The 18,750-nt window shown below is 51.2% G+C and overlaps 1 protein-coding gene across 1 annotated transcript in view; it reads right to left on the reverse strand.

The window, feature by feature from the left end:
• The window catches only part of upb1 (ureidopropionase, beta), a 188,542-nt gene that overhangs the window by 32,763 nt on the left and 137,029 nt on the right, over positions 1 to 18,750 (reverse strand). The window lies entirely within an intron of this gene.

Genomic DNA, 18,750 nt, shown 5'->3' on the forward strand with positions numbered 1-18,750 from the left:
CTGTTGGGACAAAATAGAAATAAGCTTTAATTCCGACCTGGAAGTGTTTGATGCTGACACCGGATGCCAAAAGCGAAAACAATTCAATCCCCAGCACAAACTTTCTAGCTTCATGCACTGAACAGTCAAATAGAGCATATCGAACTCTAAACAAGTATTCTAACAATGTTTGCAATGTTTCCATATTGTCTGTGTTACTGCACTACATCGAAGATAATTTGCAGTTATTTCTAGTTAAGAAAAATCACCAGGTAAGTCCAGCTAAATTTGTAATTGGATAATTGGACAAAAAGACGTTGGACCAAAAGACGTGCGGACAAAAAGACGTTGGACCAAAAGACGTGGACGAAGTGTCGTCGGACGAAAAGACGCGACACGGAGGAGATGGTGGGATGCCGCAATCACTCTCTACAAGGTTCTTCTCATCAAGGAGCCAGGGAGGTCCCCTCAGGCACCCACAGGGAGAAGAGTGAACCAGACATGCTGGGGGAATCCATCAGCGCTCTCCTGGGATATCCAGCCACTCCAAGTCCTCTCTGCTGGTGACCGAGTCAAATCCAACTCCTCAGGCTGAGGAGGGTGCAGGTGCCCCACAGCATGAGGCCCAAACAGGCCGGGGCCCTCCAGAGGATGCCCACCAAGATCGTCACAGACAACAGGGTATAGTGTTAGGGTGTCCACACTGTCTGCTGCGTTTTTGAGGATGCACCTAGATCTAGTGGTAGAGTAAGAAAAAGTTAATACATTTTGAGATCACAAAGGTGGCATGGGTATTCGCAATCTATATTCTATGAACTTCTTATCTAATGAATGGTTCTTCTACCAGATGCAATTTTCTGAGGTAATTCAAGTGTAGCAGAGGCCCCCCCCTCCTCTGATATCTCCCATCGTCTGCTTCAGGCCGATGGTGTCTCGCACCATCTCATTACAGTCAGTCGTCTTTCTGTACACAATAGAGTCATGAGCAAGGCCTCTGGCTCCATTAACATGCTGGTTGGGGAATGCATAACTGAGACTTGCGTCAGCGGATCACATCATGTGGCTTCATGAGTATAGATGTTGCATACTGGTTTATTCAGCTGCTGCTTCTGCACTGAGGGATGGCTCATGTGGTCTGTATATGTTTTAAAGTATTGTTATTGAAGTTTTTCGATTTTAATAAATAATGCAACAAAACCAAAATGGTACAGCTCAACAAAAATGGCTCGACATACAGACACAGAAGGGGACAGTAGAACAGCAACAATCATTAGACTAAATTTGGTGTTTATACACGCACCACCAGACAGCCAGGGAGAGAAGGAAAAGGCCATGAAAACAGGGTACAAATGGTGCACACATTCCCATGTGGCAATTCCTCGCAGCCATCACGAGAATTCAGGGAAAGATCTTTGAGCCATTTTCGGGCGCGCAGTAAACCATGTCCCCCTCAACTCCAGGAACACCAGAGACCCCTCTTCTCTGACATCAGACCCCATCTGCACCCTTGCAGGAGTCAATCATGGACTCTTTTACCCCACCACAAGCAAAATTTAAAAGAAATTTGTCTGAACCCCAGTTCTAAACGGATATTTTACATGCACACAAGTTGCAACAAAATTCCAATCTCAGGCTCGGTACAGAACGATCATAATTCCACATATTTATACAGAGAGGACCAGCAAATTTTCATACAATAGATCTGCATTATAGTCAATGTGGTCAGTGCCTCCAGTCAAACTAACCAAGACAGGATAAAACAAAAAAACTACCAGGAGCAGAGGGCCTCAGGATAAAAAGAACCAGGACACAGCTATAGGCCTGTGTTCTTCAGGCCCTCCACCATATGACAAAGAGAAAAAAACATTTATTCAGATGAAGGAACATCCCAACCATAAGGGGGGCAACAGGATATCAAATCCTGTACAGGACCCTGCCCAGCCCCACACCCACAAAATCAGTAAACCAAGGACACATAGTCACTCAGAACAACACTAATAGGTAGCTGTGAGAAGGGATGTCCCAAGCATAAGGGGACAACAGGATACCAGTCACAGTACGGGACCTGTCCTAGTCCAGCACATTCTTGCACATAGGGGTCAGTACTCCTCGGGATACCCAGCACCTCCCAAAACCTACCATCCAGCCGGACCAGCCCTTCACTAACCATACCTGAGGCAGTGTACTAGCTCCACCACTTGGAGGAGGGCACCTAACTGCCCCATGAAGACTAGCCCTAACCCAAAAGAAGGGCTCCAACAACTCAGAGGTGTAGCTTACAGACCCTCACTTTAACAACTCATAAGGATTAACCAACCACGAGGGCAGCACAATGGTGCAGTGGTTAACACTGCTGCCTCACATGCGGAGGACCCGGGTTTGATCCCGGTCCCGGGTCACTGTCCGGGTGGAGTTTGCACATTCTCCCCTTGTCTGCATGGGTCTCACCCCCACAACCCAAAAGATGGACAGGGCAGGTGGATTGGCCACTTAATTGGAAAAATTAACGCAATCCTCTGCCCTATTACCATAACCCCACCTAACCTGCACATCTTTGGACTGTGGGAGGAAACTGGAGCACCCGGAAGAAACCCACGCAGACACAGGGGAGAATGTGCAGACACACAGACACCCAAGGCCGGAATTGAACGAGGGTCCCTGACGCTGTCGTGCAACAATGCTAGCCAGAACGCAGCACGGTGGCACAGTGGTTCGCACTACTGTCTCACGGCGCCGAGGTCCCAAATTCAATCCCTGCCCTGGGTCACTGTCTGTGTGGAGTTTTCACATTGTCCCCGTGTTTGCATAGGTTTCGCCCCCACAACCCAAAGATGTGCAGGGTAGGTGGATTGGACACGCTAAATTGCCCCTTAATTGGAAAAAGTGAATTGGGCACTATAAATTTTTTTTAAAGCAGTGCTAACCACTGTGCCACCGTGCCACAAATCCCATAGTGCGGATTCAGATTAGACCTCAGACATCAAAGCGAGAAGGCTTCTGGTGTCAGCCACGGAGTGAGTGGTCGCATACAGGTCATCTCTGGTCGAATGCATTGATTCTGGCACTTTTTCCCCGTTAGCGGGGCAGTTTTGGCTGAAAAGTGGTGTGGAAGGTGGAGGAGAAGAGGTCCTCCCCTGGATTGGCATGTCGACTGGCTATCAGACCCGGCAGAAGACAGTTCAGGTCCTGGCTATGATAGTGCAGGCCCTGGCTAAGGGGTTGGAGGAGGCCTGTGGCGCAGGCACCATAATGAGAATGGGCGGAGGGGGAAGGGGCATTGTCGGTGAAAGTCTCAGGTGGACCATTGATGAGCTTCATCAAGGAGGAATTTTGACATCAGAGGAAGGAGATTGTCAGAGACTGGTTGAGGACGATTGAGGGAGCAGTGGCACATCTTCGCGGATCGCTGGATCGGGTAGAAAAGTGCCTCAAAGCGCAAGATGAAAAAGACGGTGTCCACCAGAGCAACCATTTTGCGTTTTGGAGGCGGAGGTGGCGATGACTGGGGGTATCTATGCAAGTCGCTGCAGTCGGAGGTGGAGGAGAACAGGTCCAGACGACGGAATTTGCAGATTGTGGGTCTGCCAGAGGTTGGTGGAGGAGAGGGTGTTAGACAAGGCCCCAGAGTTGGATCGGGCCCATAGGTCCTTGAGGCAGAAGCTGAGAGTAGGGCAGCTGCTGTGGGCAGAGGAAGCGAATGACTTTATCAGGGACCAGAAGTTGGGGAAGAACGGAGAGGTGGTGTGGGATGGAGGAGTTGGGAGTTACTGGTGTTTTGTGCTGTCGAAGGGAGAGGGGAGCAATTTTCAGAAACTGGAAGTTTGTAAGGGGGCGATTGCTCCCCCCTCCCAGCTTTTGTTTTTTTGGGAAGAGGTTATTTGTGAATTTTGGTGTTTTATCATGTAAGGGGTATGTTGGATGGGGCTCTTTGGTGGTGTTGATGGTTTTGTTGCTATTCCGGAGGGTGGGAGACTGGTTGCACAAGTTAAGGTCACGCTTGTGGGGGGAGGGTGTACAAAGGTGTCTTCGGGCGGGCGTTGCAACGCTAGCAAGCAATGCTAGTGAACAGACGTGTGGTGGGAGAGGAGGTCGCGAGGGATGTTCGGCTTGGGCGTTTCGGGGAGGGGAAGGGCAAATCACCTCCCCTCCTACCACTCCTTTCCCCCCATCCCTAACGTAACACCCCCTCCCCTACGCAACACACCTCCTGCCCCCCCACCAAGGCAACACCCCTCCCCCCCCCGCTCACGCAACACTCCTCCCCCACTCCCCAACGCAACACTACTCCCCCACTCCCCAACGCAACACTCCTCCCCCACTCCCCAACTCAACACTCCTCCCCCTCCCCCCAACGCAACACTCCTCCCCCACTCCCCAACGCAACACTCCTCCCCCACTCCCCAACTCAACACTCCTCCCCCTCCCCCCAACGCAACACTCCTCCCCCTCCCCCCACCCCTCCTACCACTCCCCCCTCCCCTCCCCTCCTACCACTCCTTTCCCCCATCCCTAATGTAACACCCCCTCCCCTACGCAACACTCCTCCTGCCCCCCACCAAGGCAACACCCCTCCTCCCCCCCGCTCAACGCAACACTCCTCCCCCACTCCCCAACGCAACAACTCCTCCCCCACTCCCCAATGCAACACTCCTCCCCCACTCCCAACGCAACACTCCTCCCCCACTCCCCAACTCAACACTCCTCCCCTTCCCCCAGCGTAACACTCCTCCCCCCTCCCCAACGCAACACTCCTCCCCACTCCCTAACACAACACTCCTCCCCACTCCCCAACGCAACACTCCTCCCCCACTCCCCAACGCAACACTCCTCCCCCACTCCCCAACTCAACACTCCTCCCCCTCCCCCAACGTCACACTCCTCCACCTCCCCCTCCCCCAACGCAACACTCCTCCCCCCTCCCCAACGCAACACTCCTCCCCACTCCCCAACGCAACACTCCTCCCCCACTCCCCAACGCAACACTACTCCCCCCTCCCCAACGCAACACTCCTCCCCCACTCCCCAACGCAACACTCCTCCCCCACTCCCCAACGCAACACTCCTCCCCCACTCCCCAACGCAACACTCCTCCCACACTCCCCAACGCAACACCCTTTCCCCCCATCCCTAATGTAACACCCCCTCCCCTACGCAACACTCCTCCTGCCCCCCAGCAAGGCAACACCCCTCCTCCCCCCGCTCAACGCAACACTCCTCTCCCACTCCCCAACACAACACTCCTCCCCCACTCCCCAACGCAACACTCCTCCCCCACTCCCCAACGCAACACTCCTCCCCCACTCCCCAACGCAACACTCCTCCCCCACTCCCCAACGCAACACTCCTCCCCCACTCCCCAACTCAACACTCCTCCCCTCCCCCCCCTGCAACACTCCTCCCCTCCCCCCACTCCCCAACTCAACACTCCTCCCCCACTCCCCAACTCAACACTCCTCCCCCTCCCCCACGCAACACTCCTCCCCTCCCCTCGCCCCAACGCTACACTCCTCCCCCACTCCCCAACACTCCTCCCCCACTCCCCAACGCAACACTCCTCCCCCTCCCCCTCCCCCCAACGCAACACTCCTCCCCCTCCCCCCAACGCAACACTCCTCCCCCTCCCCAACACGACACTCCTCCCCTCCCCCAACGCAACACTCCTCCCCCTCCCCCAACACAACACTCCTCTCCTCCCCCTCGCAACACTCCTCCACCACTCCCCAACGCAACACTCCTCCCCTCCCCCCCTCCCAAACGCGACACTCCTCCCCTCCCCCCCAACGCGACACTCCTCCCCCTCCCCAACGCAACACTCCTCCCCCACTCCCCAACGCAACACTCCTCCCCACTTCCCAACGCAACACTCCTCCCCCCCTCCCCAACGCAACACTCCTCCCCCCACTCCCCAACGCAACACTCCTCCCCTCCCCAACGCAACACTCCTCCCCCACTCCCCAACGCAACACTCCTCCCCACTCCCCAACGCAACACTCCTCCCCACTCGTCAACGCAACACTCCTCCCCCACTCCCCAACGCAACACTCCTCCCCACTCCCCAACGCAACACTCCTCCCCCACTCCCCAACGCAACACTCCTCCCCCACTCCCCAACGCAACACTCCTCCCCCACTCCCCAACGCAACACTCCTCCCCCACTCCCCAACGCAACACTACTCCCCCCTCCCCAACGCAACACCCCTCCCCCACTCCCCAACGCAACACTCCTCCCCCACTCCCCAACACAACACTCCTCCCCCACTCCCCAACACAACACTCTTCCCCCACTCCCCAACGAAACACTGCTCCCCCACTCCCCAACACAACACTCTTCCCCCACTCCCCAACGAAACACTGCTCCCCCACTCCCCAACGCAACACTCCTCCCCACTCCCCAACGCAACACTCCTCCCCAACGCAACACTCCTCCCCCACTCCCCAACACAACACTCCTCCCCCACTCCCCAACACAACACTCTTCCCCCACTCCCCAACGCAACACTCCTCCCCCACTCCCCAACGCAACACTCCTCCCCAACGCAACACTCCTCCCCCACTCCCCAACGCAACACTCCTCCCCCACTCCCCAACACAACACTCCTCCCCCACTCCCCAACACAACACTCTTCCCCCACTCCCCAACGAAACACTGCTCCCCCACTCCCCAACACAACACTCTTCCCCCACTCCCCAACGAAACACTGCTCCCCCACTCCCCAACGCAACACTCCTCCCCACTCCCCAACGCAACACTCCTCCCCAACGCAACACTCCTCCCCCACTCCCCAACACAACACTCCTCCCCCACTCCCCAACACAACACTCTTCCCCCCACTCCCCAACGCAACACTCCTCCCCCACTCCCCAACGCAACACTCCTCCCCAACGCAACACTCCTCCCCCACTCCCCAACGCAACACTCCTCCCCCACTCCCCAACGCAACACTCCTCCCCCACTCCCCAACGCAACACTACTCCCCCCTCCCCAACACAGCACTCCTCCCCCCCTCTCCCCAGAAGGTACATCTTTAATTCTCTTTAATGACTCTTGGAGAGTTGGTATCCCCATCAACACTGGATTTTTGGGGTGGCACGGTGGCACACTGGTTAGCACTGCTGCCTCGTGGCGCCGAGGACCCGGGTTCAATCTCTGGTGGGGTTTGCACATTCTCCCCGCGTCTGTGTGGGTCTCATCCCCACAACCCAAAGATGTGCAAGGTAGGTGGATTGGCCACGCTAAATTGCCTCTTAATTAAAAAAAAAGAATTGGGTACTCTAATTTTATAAAGAAAATAAACCACTGGATTTTTCTTTCAAGCTTGTTAAGGCTGTGAATTTCTGTGCTGCTGCTTCACACTGTGGTTTGACGTTGTTCCTTGTCAACAGCTCTCCTCAGAATTAATTGCTCTGTATACAAGCAGTTTTATAAAACTTTTCTGTGGCTTTGCTGATGGCTGGGAGTGCTGCAGAAAACATTCCACCACAGAGGGGAGCTGCAGGCCCATGTATCTGCATCCTGGTAGCAGCTAATAACACTCAGGGAACAGCGCTGTTTGCTGGAGAATCTTACTTGAATCTGGGAGTTTGAGCCACCCACTGGAGAGTAACTCAATACAGCAGGAGTTGGCTCGCTCACCAGCTGCTGCAGGATCGGGCAGTCATGTCCTTTTGGCCTGGGCCAGCCGGTCAGTCATGGTGCTTCTGAGCCACTCTGGATGATGGCCACTGAAGTTTAGAAGAGTGAGGGGCATATATACAAGATCCTGGATGGATGTTTACTCTGGAGTGACTCCAGAACTAGGGGTACGGTTTTAAAATTAAGGGTCGTCCTTTTAGGACAGAGATGAGGATTTTTCTTTCCTCAAGAGGGTTGTGTGATTCTGCATCAGAAGGCGGTGGAAGCAGGGTAATTGGATATTTTAAATGCAATGATAGTTAGACTCTTGCGAAGGAAGTGAATCAAAGGTTATTGGAGGTAGATGGGAATGCGCAATCCAAGTCAAACAGGTCAGTCATGATCTTATTGATGGCGGCGCAGGTTCGAGGGGCCGAATAGTCTACACCCAATTGAATTAGTTGTTGAACACCCATTAATTAACAGTCTTCAAATCAAGCTCCAGCCAAACACAGAGGGCGCGATTCTCCGCCCCCCACGACGGGTCGGAGAATAGCGGGAGGGCCTTCCCGACATTTTTCCCAACCTCCCGCTATTCTCTCCCCCCCACGGCCGCCCCACGACACGAATCGCTGCTCGCCGTTTTTTTACGGCGAACAGCGATTCTCCCCTATCCGATGGGCCGAGTTCCCAGGCCTTTACGGCCATTTTCACGAACGCAAACACACCTACTCTCACTGTTCGTGAAAACGGCCGCAAAGTTCCATTCCCGACAACCATGGCACGGCTGGTGGCATTGGCCCGCGATCGGTGGGCACCGATTGCGGGCAGCGGGTCCGAAACTCGCGCACTCTTTGTTCCTCCGCCGCCCCGCAGGATCAGTCTGCGGGGCGGCTGAGGGGCATGACGGCCCGCGCATGCGCGGGTTTGACGCATATGCGTGATGACATCATCCGCGCATGCGCGGGTTGCAGCAGTCCAATCCGCGCATGCGCGGCTGACGTCATCGTGCGCATCAGCCGCCGTGACCCTTGGCGCGCGGGCTTAGCGACGGTCGCTAAGCCTGCGATGCCGTGGTTCACGGGGACCCGCTGCTAGCCCCGACCGGGGAGGGGGCGCGGAGGCTGCCGTGAAACACGGCCAGTGTCACGGCAGCCTTTACGACTCTCCGCATTTGCGGAGAATCGCGCCCAGAGTGCTTGCTCTGTCTTTGAACTCCCCCAGCTAATCTGACAAAGACTGCCTGATCTTACCTGCTGCCCCTACTGACAGATTTAACCCCAATAGGTTACGGGAATGAATCAGGCTAACAGTACCTAGAGTACAACGTACCTGGCCAGCTCAGGTATCATTTAACCATAAGATACAGGAGCAGAATTAGCCATTCGGCCCTTCGAGTTTGCTCAGCCATTCTATTGTGGCTGATATGTTCCTCATCCCCATTCTCCTGCCTTCTCTTCATAATTCCCAATTCCCTTTTTAATCAAGAACACAGATTTGTGTTCGAGGTGCTGTTACCTACAGGGCTGCAGACCAAGAACTGGATGGTGAAATTAGATAGAATAGTTCTATATACAAACCCTGCAGTAGTATGCAATTTAGCCTCTCGAACATGCTCCACCATTCAACACGATCATGGCTGATCTCATCATGGTCTAATCTCCACCATCCTGCCCATTCTCTGTAACCCTTCAACCTAATAGTGGTTAGCACTGCTGCCTCACAGAGCCAGTGACCCGGGTTCAATTCCGGCTTTGGGTCACTGTCTGTGTGGAGTTTGTACGTCCGCCCAGTGTCTTGCATGGGTTAATCCAGTTGCTTTGGTTTCCTCCCAAGGCCCAAAGATGTGCAGGTTAGGGGGATTGGCCATGATAAATTGCCCCTTAATGCCTAGGGATGTGCAGGGTACGTTTTGGGGTTATGGGAATAGTGGGAGTGGGCTTGGATAGAGTGCTCATTGAAAGGGTCAGTGCAGACCCGATGGGATAATGGCCTCCTTTTGCACTGTAGGGATTCTAAGATTGCTAATTATAGATCTGTCTAACTCCTCCTTAAATTTACTCACTGTCCCAGTCATCCACTGCACTCGGGTGTAGTGAATTCCACAGATTCGCAACCCTTTGGGAGAAGTAGTTTCTCCTTATCTCTGTTTTAAATTTGCTACCTCTTATCCTGAGACTATGACCTCTCGTTCTAGAATGCCCCATAAGCGGAAGTGTCCGCTCCACGTCTATCCAAACCTTTTATCATCATGTATACCTGAATTTGATCTCCCCTCGTTCTTCTAGAGAGTATGGACCTAAACTGCTCAATCTCTCTTCATATGGGCAGCACGGCAGCACAGTGCTTAGCACTGTTGCTTCACAGCTCCAGGGTCCCAGGTTCGATTCCCGGCTTTGGTCACTGTCTATGTGGAGTTTGCATGTTCTCCCTGTGTCTGTGTGGGTTTCCTCCGGGCGATCCGGTTTCCTCCCACAAGTCCTGAAAGATGTGCTGTCAGGTAATTTGGACATTCTGAATTCTCTCTCTGTGTCCCCGAACAGGCGCTGGCGACTCGGGGCTTTTCACAGTAACTTAATTGCAATGTCAATAAAGATTATATTACAAACCAAGGGCAGCACGGTGGCCTAGTGGTTAGCACAGCTGCCTCACGGCGCTGAGGTCCCAGGTTCGATCCCGGCTCTGGGTCACTGTCCGTGTGGAGTGTGCACATTCTCCCCGTGTCTGCGTGGGTTTCGCCCCCACAACCCAAAAATGTGCAGAGTAGGTGGATTGGGCACACTAAATTGCCCCTTAATTGGAAAAAATAATTGGGTAATCTAAATAAAAAAATATTACAAACCAAGACTCCCCCACATGGTCTGACTTCACCTCAACCTACTTTGATCCCCAATGTGACTCAAGAAAAGTGGCCACTGGTCAGCTGTTGGATAAGTGGGAAATGTAGCATTGAGCCCTCTGCAGCTGGAAAGGAGACACTGTGAATGCTATATTAGTGCCTTGTGAGAAAGGTAGCTCTCCAGAAAGTGAGAGTTAATTGTGACCATCCTCCTGATCACAGCAGGAACACACACTGCACTCGCCTGATTAGCGCTTCCAGCAGGTACAGGGACAAAGCTTCAGCAGCAGCTTATCACTGAGATCCAGTTATGGTGGGTGCCGGGTCCTGTCTAGATGAACATTTTTGACTTAATTCTGGCCTTTAAATATCAGCTTCCAGAAGATATTGACTTGAGTTTCACAGCTTCATCACCAACTATACGATGGACATTGGCATTCCGTTTGGCCGATGGTGTTCTTTTTATTATTTCAGGGGTGTGGGCATCGCTGGCTAGGCCATACCTGTCTTGAGAAGGTGAACTTGTCTTTACCATCTTGATGTTAGGGTCCAGTGATACATACCAAACATACTCATCATAAACTCTTGAATCGAAGAGCTCAGATGTGGAACATTAGCTTGAAGGCATGTTAATCATAAAAGTAATACTTGCATTCATATAGCCACTTTTCATGACCTCAGCATGTCCCAAAACACTTTACAGCCAATGAAGTACGTTTGAAGTGCAGTTGCTGTAGGAAGTTAATTCCTGTGCCAAGTATTGTACGCAAGGGCCCGGAAATATCTTGTTCCCATGCTTACTGTAGACAATGTCCCTCAGGGGAAGTTTCATTGTGGAAGAAATTCTGGACCTGGGTTGCAAGTGAAACAGAACAGATAGGCTGGGTGACCAGTGTCACGAATTCCTTTCTCGAGATGAAGGCATCGAGGTCAAAAATTAGCCAAAAACTTCCCACACTTTCCGAAAACCACAGTAAGAGAAGTAAAATAATCCTCATGGCTCTGGGGACTTGTTATTCCTCTTGGAAACAGCTTTCTGATTGTGTTCAAGGGATCCTTAAACTGTCCCATGGAAATCACACTTTTAAAGTAAAAAGAATTGCATTTATATAGCATTGTTCACAACCACAGGATGTCCCATAGCACTTTGCACCGAACAGAGAACTTTTGAGGTGCAGTCACTGTTGTAATGTAGGAAACGTGGCAGCAAGTTTGCACATAGCAAGATCCCACAACAACAATATGATAATCGATTTTAGAGATGTTGAGGATAAATATTGGCTAGAACCGTGGGCAGAATTCCCTCGCTCTTCTTCAAAATAATATTATTGAACCATCAGTGTTTATCTGGGAGACTTGATGCATCACCGGAAAGATGGTATCTCCAACATCAAAGCACTCCCTTAGTATTGCACGGGAATGTCACAAGAATACAAGAATTAGAAGCAGGAGTAGGTCTCGCTGATTGCTCGCAGGCGGTTCTTGTTGGGGTGGAGATCAGCTTCTCCACCCTCAGCCTCGGCGTGGCAGGGGGACCTGCTGGAGTTTTCAACCCTGGAAAAGGTGAAATCTGCTCTAAGGGGCGGGCGGGGTGTGTGTGTGTGTGCGGGCACGAGTGATGGATTCTACATTTGTTGGGGTTTGTTTGTCATGTACTTTCGAGAGTTGGTTACCGTTGACTGTGGAGGGAGGGGGGGTTGGTGGGGTGTTTTTTTTGGTGTGTTGGGGGTTTTGTGGGGTTATTGTGAATTGTAAAACTGCTATAATTTGCTGAATAAAAATACTTTCAAAATAGTAAAAGTTTTTCCTCCTGTTGCCGCTCGTTCTTTTGCTTATCACCTGCAATTTGTAACTTCTCGTTATCACCCCTTCAGCCACTGTAAACAGTTTCCCTATATATACTTTATTCAAACCCTTCATGATTTTGAACACCTCTATCAAAATGCCTCTTGGCCTTCTCTTTTCTTTTTTTAAATAAATATAGAGTACTCAATTCACTTTTTCTAATTAAGGGGCAATTTAGTGTGGCCAATCCACCTACCCTGCACATCTTTGGGTTGTGGGGGCGAAACCCACGCAAACACGGGGAGAATGTGCAAACTCCACACGGACAGTGACCCAGAGCCGGGATCGAACCTGGGACATCGGCGCCGTGAGGCAGCAGGGCTAACCCACTGCGCCACCGTGCTGCCCTTCAATCCACCTACCCTGCACATCTTTGGGTTGGGTTGTGGGGGCGAAACCCACGCAAACATGGTGAGAATGTGCAAACTCCACACGGACAATGACCCAGAGCCCGGATCGAACCTGGGACCTCGGCGCCGTGAGGCAGCAGTGCTAACCACTACGCCACCGTGCTACCTGCCTGCTGTTCTCTTTTCAACAATCCCAGCTTCTCCAGTCTCCCCATGTAACTGCAATGAACTCCTTTTTTGGAAATTGACTTCCCAAGCCTGCACTTGGGAAGATGCCTGGCGAGTTGGTGAGGGTAAAATAGGCTTTGAAGCAGTGAAAGACTAATCTTAAAGATTCTCAAACCTTTCTTAATCAAATCTATATGACTTCAGGAGAGCGTGCAGAAGTTACTTCATAATTATTCCTGCCCCAAAAATCCAGCTCCCAACTGACAATCATACAAATTTGTCATTGTTATGGAGGGGTTTCTGCAGTTTTACAATCAGCACTGGAGGGGTTTCTGCAGTTTTACAATCAGCACTGGAGGGGTTTCTGCAGTTTTACAATCAGCACTGGAGGGGTTTCTGCAGTTTTACAATCAGCACTGGAGGGGTTTCTGCAGTTTTACAATCAGCACTGGAGGGGTTTCTGCAGTTTTACAATCAGCACTGGAGGGGTTTCTGCAGTTTTACAATCAGCACTGGAGGGATTTCTGCAGTTTTACAATCAGCACTGGAGGGGTTTCTGCAGTTTTACAATCAGCACTGGAGGGGTTTCTGCAGTTTTACAATCAGCACTGGAGGGGTTTCTGCAGTTTTACAATCAGCATTGGAGGGGTTTCTGCAGTTTTACAATCAGCACTGGAGGGGTTTCTGCAGTTTTACAATCAGCATTGGAGGGGTTTCTGCAGTTTTACAATCAGCACTAGAGGGGTTTCTGCAGTTTTATCTTAAATATTTCAATTATTCAGTTTTCAGCCATATTTATACTTATTTGAAAATTTTCAACAGTCGAGGATGTCATTCATCTCAGAGACTGAAGTTTCTGACGGGCTGGTTAATTTACACGATCAAAATCTAGACGATCGGCCCCTCTATTTAATAACAGAAGCACACTGGTTTCAATTTATCTGTAAATAAATCCCAATTGTAGCTTCTTCAAAAGTGACTTCATTACTTCCCACTTTTATCCTTGATCTCAGAGTTTATTAGAATTGGCTCTCTCTGAGGCACTAACTGACAAGAGCTGAAGCGCCAAGTTTGTTTGCAAATGATGCCTTTCCAGGTAATAACTACAGCAAACACACAAAGCATGATGAAGTTTATTGTTCAGGACCCCTGTGAGCCGGTTGAAATGGGTATTTGATTAATCAGATGATGTTTCAATAAGATGGATTTTTAAGAAGCTTTTCAAATTGATCCAAAACAGTATTTAACTGCTTGTGTTTAAATTTCTGCATGATCTTGCCTCTCACCAACTCCTTCACCTCCTCCAGCCCGACGCTTTATTTCACGGAACTCTGTGCCCCACTCAATCTGGCCCTTTGTGCACCTATGACACTCTTCACCCCATCCATTGGCGGCTGTGTCTTTATCCACCGGAGGCCTCAATACTCCCTGGAATTCCTTCAAAAAACCACTCTGCTTTCCTTTAAAACAGGGGTGGGCAAACTACGGCCCGCGGGCCGCATGCGGCCCGACAAAGATTTTTATGCGGCCCGCCAATGAGGTGCCCGGAATCATAACCGGCATTTTTGAAAAGCCGCCGGGGAAAAGCCGCTGAAGTAAATGCGCTTATCCCCGGCGGCTTTTCAAAAATGCCGCTTATGATTCCGAGCACCTCATTGGCTGGCCGCATAAAAACGCGCGTAGTGGGGTGGATGAGTGGGGCTATCTCATTGGTCGGTTTAGTTGGGTGTGCGACCAATAGGAGTCCAGGTTACAAACAATAAGCCGTATTATTGTTTGTAACCTGGACTCCTATTGGTCGCACACCCAACTAAACGGACCAATAAGGCAGCCCCACTCATCCACCCCACTACGCGCGTTTTTATCGTTGACTCGGCTAGGCTGTGCTTCTGTCAGTGTTGAGGATCAGCACAAGCAACTTGACACCTGATTTCAACAAACTGGTAAATGACTGCAGTCAGATGCATCATTCTCATTGACATTGTTCTGTTACTTACTGAGTTACTTTGTTTTTCAAATAAATGTGCTTTTTTTTCTTTAAAGAACTTTCATTTTGGCTATTTAAAATATTAATTATTTTACTTAATATACTATACGGCCCTTTAAAATTGTGAATTTCTGAATGTGGCCCTTGCACGGAAAAGTTCGCCCACCCCTGCTTTAAAACCTTCCCTAAAGCCTTGAGAAAGGAAGGATGTTTTGGCCCTGGAGGGGATGCAACGTAGGTTTACAAAAATTATACCTGGATTACAGGGCTTGAGTTACGAGGCGAGAATACTCAAAATAGACCTGTTTTCGCTAGAATTTAGAAGGTTAAGGGGGGGGTGATCAGATTGAAGTATTCAAGATATTAACAGGGAAAGACAGGGCAGATAAAGATAAAGTATTTCCACTGGTTGGAGATGCTAAAAGTAGGGGGCATTGTTTTCAAAATTAGGGCCAAACCGTTCAGGAGAAATGTTAGGAAGACTTTCTTCCCGCAAAGGGTGGTAGAGGGTTGGAACGCTTACTCTCAAACAGCAGTTGAAGCTAGAACGGCTGTTAATTTTAAATCTGAGATAGATTGTTGTTGAACAAAATATATATATATTTTAAAATTCTTTTTCTTGGCATTTTCAAAATTATTTACATTTTCATTTGGTATCCTTTATTATACAATACAAAAAAAGCTTTTTCTTACGTTTTTCTATTTACAAACTGTTGCCGTCTGATTCGGCATACCATCCCTGTTGGCCTCGAACAGGGTTTGAAACAGGCCGACAAATTGCCCCCATGCAATAAGGAAGCCTTCCTCTGACCCTCGGACGGTGTATTTGATCTTCTCCAGGTGGAGAAATTCCAGTAGGTCAGTGAGCCAGTCTGCAGCCGTGGGTGGTGCTGCCGATCGGCAGCCGAGCAGGATTCTCCAGTGTGCGATTGGGGAAGCGAAAGCTAGGGCATCGGCCCTCTTCCCCATGTGTAGCTCTGGCTGCTCTGATACCCCGAAGTTGCCAGATTTGGCATGGCTTCACCCTCACCCCACAACCTTGGATATTGCCTCGGAAAAAGCTGTCCATAACTCAGCAAGTTTGGGTCAAGCCCACAGCATGTGGGTTTGGTTGGCCGGGCCCCTCTGGCATTTGTCCTCCACCTCCGAGAAGAACCTGTTCATTTGGATTCTGGTCAGGTGTGCTCTGTGCACCACCTTGAGTTGCACGAGTCTGAACCTTGTGCAGGAGGAGGTGGAGTTGGCCCAGCTCAGTACTTCGCTCCAGTGTCCCCACCCCACTTTTGTCCCCAGTTCACCCTCCCATTTCCAACTGGTCTCGTCCAGTGGTGTTGGGGCTCTGTCCAGTAGCTGTCCATATATTTTTCCACAGAGTCCCCCTTCCCTACTGTCTGGGTTCATCAGGTCCTCTAATAGTGTGGTTTCCGGGGCCCAGGGGTATCCTACTGTCTCTTTGCAGAGGAAGTGTTTTATTTGTAGGTGCCTCATCTCCTGTCTTGTCGGTAGTTCCCATTCCTCCGTCAGTTCAGTCAGCGTCACTAGTCTGTTGCCGATGTAGAAGTCCCTAATTGTCAGCGTTCCCCCATTTTGTCTCCAGTCAAAGGTTGCATCTAGCATGGCTGGCGGGAATCTGTGGTTACCACAGATGGGGACCATCTTGGCAAGCCCAAAGTGCTGTCTTAGTTGGCCCCACATTTTCTCTGTGGCTGCCACCACTGGGCTAGATGTGTATTTTGTCGAGGGGGCTGGGGATGCTGCCGTGACTATGGCCTGGAGGGTCGTTCCCTTGCAGGAGTTCTCCTCCATCCCCACCCACTCCGAGTTGGGTTTGTGCACCCATCCCCTCACTCTTTCCGCTGTTGCTGCCCAGAGGTAATATTGCAGGTTTGGCAGTGCCAGGCCTCCCTTAATTTTCCTCCTTTGCAGTGTTGGTTTGGGGACTCTCGGATTCTTGCCCCCCCCCCCCCCCCCCCCCCCCCCCCCCCCCCAACACAAACACCATAATTAAGCTGGCTACATTTTGGAAGAAGGCCTTGGGGATGAAGATCGGAATGGATCTAAACAGGAAGAGGAACATCGGCAGCTCGCTCATTTTGGTTGTCTGCATTCTCTCCGCCAGGGAGAGTGGAAGTGGGTCGCACCTTTGCAGGTCCTTTTTGACTTCCTCCACCAGGCTGGTCAGACTCCACTTGTGGATCTGTGTCCAGTCTCTGGTTATTCGGATCCCCAGGTATTGGAATCCGTTTTGGGCTATTTTGAATGGGAGCCCACCCAGCTCAGACCCTCCCCCGTTTGGGTTCACTGGGAATGCCTCACTTTTGCTCAGGTTCAGTTTGTAACCTGACAAGGTTCAGAACTCTTTCAGGATCTGCAAGATTGCTTTCAGTCCTTCCTGTGGCTTTGAGACGTACAGGAGCAGGTCATCTGCATAGAGTGAAACTCTTTGCTTTCGATATCCTCTTTGGATACCATTCCAGTTCTTTGCATCCCGCAGGGCTATTGCCAAGGGTTCAATTGCTAGTGCAAACAGGAACGGGCACAACGAGCATCCCTGCCGTGTGCCTCTTTGTAGCTGGAAGTATTCAGCTGGTGGTATTACTGAGCAACAATATTAAGGGATATGAACCATAGGTAGGTGTATGGGGCGGGATTCTCCAAAATGGAGGCAGAGTGTCTGCGCTGTCGTGAACGCCGTTGCATTTCACGACGGCGCGAAACGTGCGCGGGCACTACCTATTCTGGCCCCCACGGCGCAGGAGCGATTGACGCCCCTCCAGCCTCCCTACCCGCCGCCAACTGGGCACCGTGCCAACCCGCGCATGTGCAGGGGACTTCCTCAATGCGCCAGCCACGACACAACATGGCACGGGGATTCAGTGGCCGGCCGCGTAACAAATAGGGCCAGGGCTGGAGAGGCTGGCCCGCCAATCGGTGGGCCCCGATCGTGGGCCAAACCCCATTGGAGACCCCCCCCCAATGAAGGAGACCCCTCACCCCCCCCACAGGGCGCCCCCCGGCCCTGTGCGCAGAGTTCCCGCCGGCTGCGAGCAGATGTGGACGGCGCTGGTGGGTCTTTGCCGTTTCCGCGCGGTCGCTTGGCCCTTCAAGGCCGGAGAATCGGCGGCCCGGCTGCGGACAGTGGCCCACGACTGGCGCCACGCCAATCGCACCGGTGCAAATGGCCCCGATTCTCCGCTCCTCGGAGAATGTGTGCCGGCTTTGGGGCGGCGTGGCGGGGTTGTGGCGATTGTCTGGCCCAGCGCAGTGCTTGGAGAATCCCGCCCATGGAGTTACATCACAGATCAGCCATGATCTCATTGAATGGCGGGACAGATTCGAGGAGTTCCTGTTCCTATATTCCTATGTTCCTAAGATAAAAGCAAATTACTGCGGATGCTGGAATCTGAAACCAAAAGAGAAAATGCTGGAAAAACTCAGCTGGTCTGGCAGCCTCTGTGGGGAGAGAAAAGAGCCAATGTTTCGAGTCCAGATGATCCTTTGTCAAAGCTAAAAGACGTAGAAAATGGGAGATATTTGTACTGTGGGGTGAGGGAATGAGTGATGAGTCATAGCCACAGAAACCAAGGGAAAAAAGTGCTAAAGCCACAGAAACCAAGGGCAAAGGGTGATAATGGCAGTCCCCAGAGAGAATAGAAGGTGTGAAAGGCCAAACAGAAGAGAAACTAAAATCAGAGGGTAAGCTGTGACAGATGTAGAAGAAAGGAGAAGCAAAGGGGGGGAAAGATAGGGGATATATATATATATATATATATATATATATATATATAAAAAAAAGAAAAACAAGAAAGAAATAAAAGGTAAAAGACAGTTAAAATGAAATGGAATGAAAACAAAGGGGTGGAGGTGGGGTAGAGCTAATCATCTGAAGTTGATGTTGAGACCAGAAGGCTGTTATGTGCCTAACCGGAAGATGAGATGTTGTTCGTAAGAGTTTGGTCATAACTCCTAA

Source organism: Scyliorhinus canicula, chromosome 1 (genome assembly GCF_902713615.1).
Source record: "Scyliorhinus canicula chromosome 1, sScyCan1.1, whole genome shotgun sequence".
Taxonomy (NCBI): Eukaryota; Metazoa; Chordata; class Chondrichthyes; order Carcharhiniformes; family Scyliorhinidae; genus Scyliorhinus; species Scyliorhinus canicula.